We start from the raw sequence: 5,689 nt of genomic DNA, 5'->3' as shown, positions 1-5,689 counted from the left end.
ACCATTCCTCCTTCCCTCCCTACACACCTCCAGGGCCTGAGAGAATGGGAACGTCACATTCCACACCAGCCAGGCTGAAAGCACATAGGCACTGTCAGCGCTGAGGCCCAAGATATGACCTGCCAACAGTCTTCTGAACCAAATACATCAGAAATCTTACTTTTTAGGTTGCTATTCCCATTAGGAAAACTTTTTTTTTTTTTTTTTGGAGACAGAGTCTCACTCTGTCCCCCAGGCTGGAGTGCAGTGGTGCGATCTTGACTCACTGCAACCTCCACTTCCCAGGTTCAAGCGATTCTCCCACCTCAGCCTCCCAAGTAGCTGGGACTACAGGCCTGCACCACCAACAGGGCCAGCTAATTTTCGTATTTTTAGTAGAGACGGGGTTTCATCATGTTGGCCAGGCTGGTCTCGAACTCCTGACCTCAAGGGATCCACCCGCCTTGGCCTCCCAAAGTGAAGGGATTACAGGTATGAGCCACTGCACCTGGCCTAGGAAACTTTCTAGTCAGTCCTGAATTACAGGCAGTTCTCACTTTGCATGGTTCTGATACATACAAGTTTCAGTTATCCTGGTTAAGTTAAGTAACAGCAGTCACCCAACCACATGGTTCAAATTTCGGTTCTTGGCACATTAACTGAGTAACTGCATAAAGCATAAGCTCTGTGGCTGCTCTCCAGTCCACAAATCAAAATGTAGGTAACAGATGTGTACAACAATCACTGACCAATTGCAACACTTCTTTCAAAGTCAGTCTGTGATTGGTCCCTGAGTATCTGTCAGCAGTTCATGCACAGACAGCAAAGGTGTGACCTGTGCTGCCTCCTTGTCTCCCAGTGTGAAACCCATGTGGCGTTCTGTAAAAATGGATACAAGAAAGAGCAACTGGCCAACACAGATAAAAGTGCAGCAAATCAACGAAAACTGATCATGTTCTGAACAGGTAAACACTGCTCAAACTACTATGTTCCCACTATTTTTAATTTATTTTTATTTTTTACAGAGTTTTGCTCTTTTTGCCCAGGCTGGAGTGCAATGGTACGATCTCGGCTCACCACAACCTCTGCCACCCAGGTTCAAGTGATTCTCCTGCCTCAACCTCCCAAGTAGCTGGGATTACAGGCATGCACCACCACGCATGGCTAATTTTGTATTTTTTAGTACAGACAGGGTTTCTCCATGTTGGCCAGGCTGGTCTCGAACTCCCGACCTCAGGTGATCTGCCTGCCTTGGCCTCCCAAAGTGCTGGGATGACAGGCGTGAGCCACCATGCCTGGCTTATTTTTTATTTATATTTTTGGAGATGGAGTCTCACACTGTCGCCCAGGCTGCAGTACAGTGGTGCAATCTCTGCTCACTGCAACCTCCACCTCCCAGGTTCAAGTGATTCTCCTGCCTCAGTCTCCCCAGTAGCTGCGATTACAGGCACATACCATCACGCCTGGCTAATTTTTGTATTTTTAGTAGAGAAGGGGTTTCACCATATTAGACAGGCTGGTCTTGAATTCCTGACCTGAGGTAATACACCTGCCTTGGCCTCCCAAAGTGCTGAGATTACAGGCATGAGCCAATGCGCCTGGCCCCAATGTTTTAAATTATAGTGCACTAAATATTAATTTTACTGTACAATCTTTTTCATTTCTCCATATGGTTACAACCAAACATTAAAACATGTTGGTTACGTTTATAACCAATAGTAAAACAGCTTTCAACGTTCTGACAAGTTTCGGCCGGGTGTAGTAGCTCATGCCTGTAATCCCAGCACTTTGGGAGGCTGAGATGAGCAGACCACCTGAGGTCCAGAGTTCGAAACCAGCCTGACCAACATGGTGAAACCCCGTCTCTACTAAAAATGCAAAAATCAGCCGGGCATGGTGGTGTGCGCCTGTAATCCCAGCTACTGAGGAGTCTGAGACAGGAGAATCGCTTGAACTGGGGAGGCGGAGGTTGCAGTGAGCCAGGATCGCATCACTGCACTCCAACCTGGGTGACAGAGCGAGTCTCCGTCTCAAAAAAAAAAAAAAAAAAGTTTGTAAAGATTATGGAACAATTGTCATTTTCCCCGTGGTTTACTAAGATCGCACAGTTTCAACGTGTAGTCATTTTGGGAGCCCTGCACTGTGGTTCAGAGAGAGGACTGGCTGAAGTTTTCAAAAGCAACGTGCTGGGGAAAAAAGCCCAAATAAGGCTTGCTTCCTGCAAGCTGCCTACCCTTTTCACTGTGCCCCTGGCCACCAGGAGTCGGAGGGTGACAAAGTCTACTGTTCCTGCTCCGGTCAGCTCTCTTAATCCTGGATCTGTGGGGGCTAGTGGAGGTGCAATAAACACAGCTTCCCCCATACACAGTGAGTGCGTGCTCTAGTCCTCAGAGGCCCTTTTCAGGTGGTTGTACTTTATATTCCTGGAGACGCTGTAAGCTAGACCCCAGTTCAGGGCTGGCTTCCCTGACCATGCCATGGGGTCTGGGATCTGGGAGCTAAGGGAAGCCCAGAGAGGTGGCCTGGACTGAGGTAATCAGCAGGTGCTGATGACCAGGTGCTGGGATGGAGGTGGCTCCTGCACCTGGTCATCACTAGAGCTCGGGGCTTGGCGCAGTACTGCAGGTGCATGGAAGCGCAGGGCAAAATACTAATGCTCCTGCACAACTCCGTGGGCAGTGCTGAGGCGGGCCAGTCACAGGCCTCTGTTCACAGCCACCTGACAGGTGATGTTAGTGTCCCCATTTTATGGATGGGGAAGCTGAGGTTCAGGCTAACAGAGCAGCTGAGTGGTGCCAGCCCTGGAGTCTGGCCCTGTGCCTGGCCAGCAGCTTCTCTTAGTAGCAGGACTGGCTTTGAGGCCCAACATCCTCCCTTGCACAACTGTGAAATCAGCGCAGTGGCATTAACAAGGCCGAGGTTCACCCTGTGATCACAGACAGTGGTGCCCCCAGTGACCCTGGGCAGGCAGCCCCCACCCCAGCAGTCCCCCCAACCTTCTCCCACTGTCCCCAGGACCTGTCCTCTGGTCCCCCAAGGACCAAGCTGTGACCTCAGCCTCATGGAGTGATCCCCATGTCCACGCAGCATCTGTCTCAGTTACCGCAGGCATTACTTGCAGGGCCACTTTGGGTGATGCCAGAGAGCAGGGCACCAGGTGAGAAGGGAGGGTCTTCACAGAAGGCACAAAGCTGAGCCCGAGGGTGTCTGCTCAGCAAGTCTGGGCTGGAGGGCAGGCCCCAGGGCTTGCTAGCACGCCATGTGACTCTGGAAGAGACCCTTCCCCTGTCTGTGGCCTGAGATCCACGTGAACACAGAGCAGGAGGTGAGGCAGGAGAGTAGGGTCTGGAGGCAGGGAACCTAAGGCCAATTTACACTGACTTCCTAGAACTAAATCCAAAGGAACACCCCAGCATTCCATGCCCAAGTAACAAAAGGACCAGAGGCTACTTCCTTTGCAACCCCTATCATTTCTGCAGGGCAGATGAAAAACTGCAAGCACCCCTACCACAACTGGTTGGGCCAAGTCTTCAACTGCATAGGAATGTAACTTTGTAACCTCAGCTTCTGACTGATCACTTTCCACAACCAATCGGACATTTGCATAGGGTGCTTCACTTCAGCTTCTGATTGGTCACTTTCCACAACCAATCGGACTGACTGTGGGCCAGTACTTTATTTACATAGGGTGTACACCAAGTAACCAATGGGAAACCTCTAGAGGGTACTTAAACCCCAGAAAATTCTGTAACCAGGCGCTTGAGCTGCTTGCCTGCTTCCACCGTAGGGAGTGTGCTTTCGTTTTTTTTTTTGTTTTTTTGTTTTTTTTTTTTTTTTGAGGCGGAGTCTCGCTCTGTCGCCCAGCCTGGAGTGCAGTGGCCGGATCTGCAAACTCCGCCTCCCGGGTTCACGCCATTCTCCTGCCTCAGCCTCCCCAGTAGCTGGGACTACAGGCGCCCGCCACCTCGCCCAGCTAGTGTTTTTGTATTTTTTAGTAGAGACGGGGTTTCACCGTGCTGCTTTTGTTGCTTAATTCTTTCCTTGCTTTGTGTGTTTTGTCCAATTCTTTGTTCAAAGCGCCAAGAACCTGGATACCACCAGTAACAGAGGGTCCCGGGGGTCAACTGGGACCAGGAGCAGCTGGAGCCCAGAAAAGCCCTCCTGGTCCTCTCCCTGCCCGTGATGAGTACGGGCATGAATGCTGACGAAGGAACGAAGGAAGGAATGAATGTCTCCTTCAGGACCACATGGCCCCTCAGCTCAAATCCCAGAGCGGCTCTCACGAAGTTCTACCTGGGGTGGCTCCAACTCACTGGCCACCTCTCGGGCTCCCCTCGCCCCCTCCGACATTTCCTCTCACCCAGCAGCTCACACTGAATGAAGTGAATGAACTGCGTGCACTCCTTTTCTGGGCAGGGGGGAGGGGCACCGTGGCTGAGCATCCCCCCATTTGCACTGTGCCCACCAACTCTCCCAGACCCCAGTAAGAGCACAGACACGGCCTCAGATCTGAACTGACCACAGGCTGAGGATGAGTGGCCAGTTCGGGCCCCACTGCCTCTGGCCAGGAATGCTGCCGAAGGCCTCGTCCACCTCTCAAGCCTGCAGGTAGTGGGTGCTCACCATGAATGCTAAATGGACGGGCGACTTCCACCTGGCAGCCGCCAGCACCTGGGATCCCCTCATTCCTGACCTGTGAGACCCCCTCCAGGCGGGGGAGAGTTCGTACACCAATTCCAACCATGCAAAAGCCCTATGAGATGGGAACCATGTTCATTACAGAGATGGGGAGACTGAGGCTCTGGGAAGGCACCGATGCAGTCAAAGGCTGGACCAGGGAACCCAAGGTTGGAGCCCTAGTCCTGCAGATGAAGAACAGGCATCCTTTCTACGGGACACCAGAAGACGGCCTGCCCGGTCCGGGACTGTGGGAAACTTCAAAGTCAAGTAGCTTAAATCTAACCAGCACCTCTGGCCCGCACGTGAGACCTGCTGCTGACAGGCTGCGGGCATGGCCACCTGGCCTGAGCTGAGCACGGGCTCCCTGACAGTGGGAGGGCACCACACCCTGAGGGGAACCCCAAGTCAGCCCCATGCATGCTAGGAATAGAGGACACCATGCCAGGGAGGGAGAAGTGGGGGTGTGGGTGTCCTCGGATCACAGGAGGGGAGCCCAGGGGATAAAGCTGCAGTAAATCCCAGGACCTAGGGGCTAGCAGGCTACAGAGGGGACAGCCTGGGTGTACCTGGGATGTCAGCCTCAAGAGAGACAGCTGTGGGAAGGGTCTGCAGGGTCAGAAAGCAGAGGCTGGGACACCCCGTCCAGGGGGTTTGCTGCTTCCTGGGAGCAGCTAGGCCAGCAGGACCTGGTGCTGGAGCTGGGCAGGGACAGATCATCTGCGACTTGGCCAGGAGCCAGCAGGAGAGGCCTTGCAGGGAGCAGGTGGCCCGAGCTCCTGTCCATGAGCTCCTGTGCTACCCGGAGGACTCGGTTGCACGCCTCTCTTGGTCAAAGGCAGACCAGTATGAGCCACATGGGATGCCGGAAGAGAGGCTGCCGCAGACAGACACCCTGGCTGTATTCTGCAGGGACAACACAGGCAGCACATAGCAGCCCAGGCCACTAAGCACAGGGGAAATGGACTTCATGGCTGAGCACAACGAGGGCGCCCGGGGCCTCAGACTCTGTCTAAGAGGGTGGGTCAGGGAT

At 53.3% G+C, this 5,689-nt stretch overlaps 1 protein-coding gene across 2 annotated transcripts in view; it reads right to left on the bottom strand.

The window, feature by feature from the left end:
* Positions 1-5,689, bottom strand: part of PRR5 (proline rich 5 (renal)) — a 25,215-nt gene that overhangs the window by 14,172 nt on the left and 5,354 nt on the right. The window contains exon 2 of one of the 2 annotated variants that reach the window (XM_011984024.1): positions 3,005-3,037. The exons of the other annotated variant lie outside the window; for it this stretch is intronic. The gene's annotated coding sequence lies outside the window, so the exon portion shown is untranslated. The remainder of the gene's footprint in view (positions 1-3,004; positions 3,038-5,689) is intronic. 2 annotated transcript variants of the gene reach the window in all.

Source organism: Mandrillus leucophaeus, unplaced genomic scaffold (assembly GCF_000951045.1).
Source record: "Mandrillus leucophaeus isolate KB7577 unplaced genomic scaffold, Mleu.le_1.0 Scaffold26, whole genome shotgun sequence".
Lineage (NCBI taxonomy): Eukaryota > Metazoa > Chordata > Mammalia > Primates > Cercopithecidae > Mandrillus > Mandrillus leucophaeus.
Note: the sequence above shows the minus strand (reverse complement) of the source record. Positions and strands in the feature narration are given on the sequence as shown.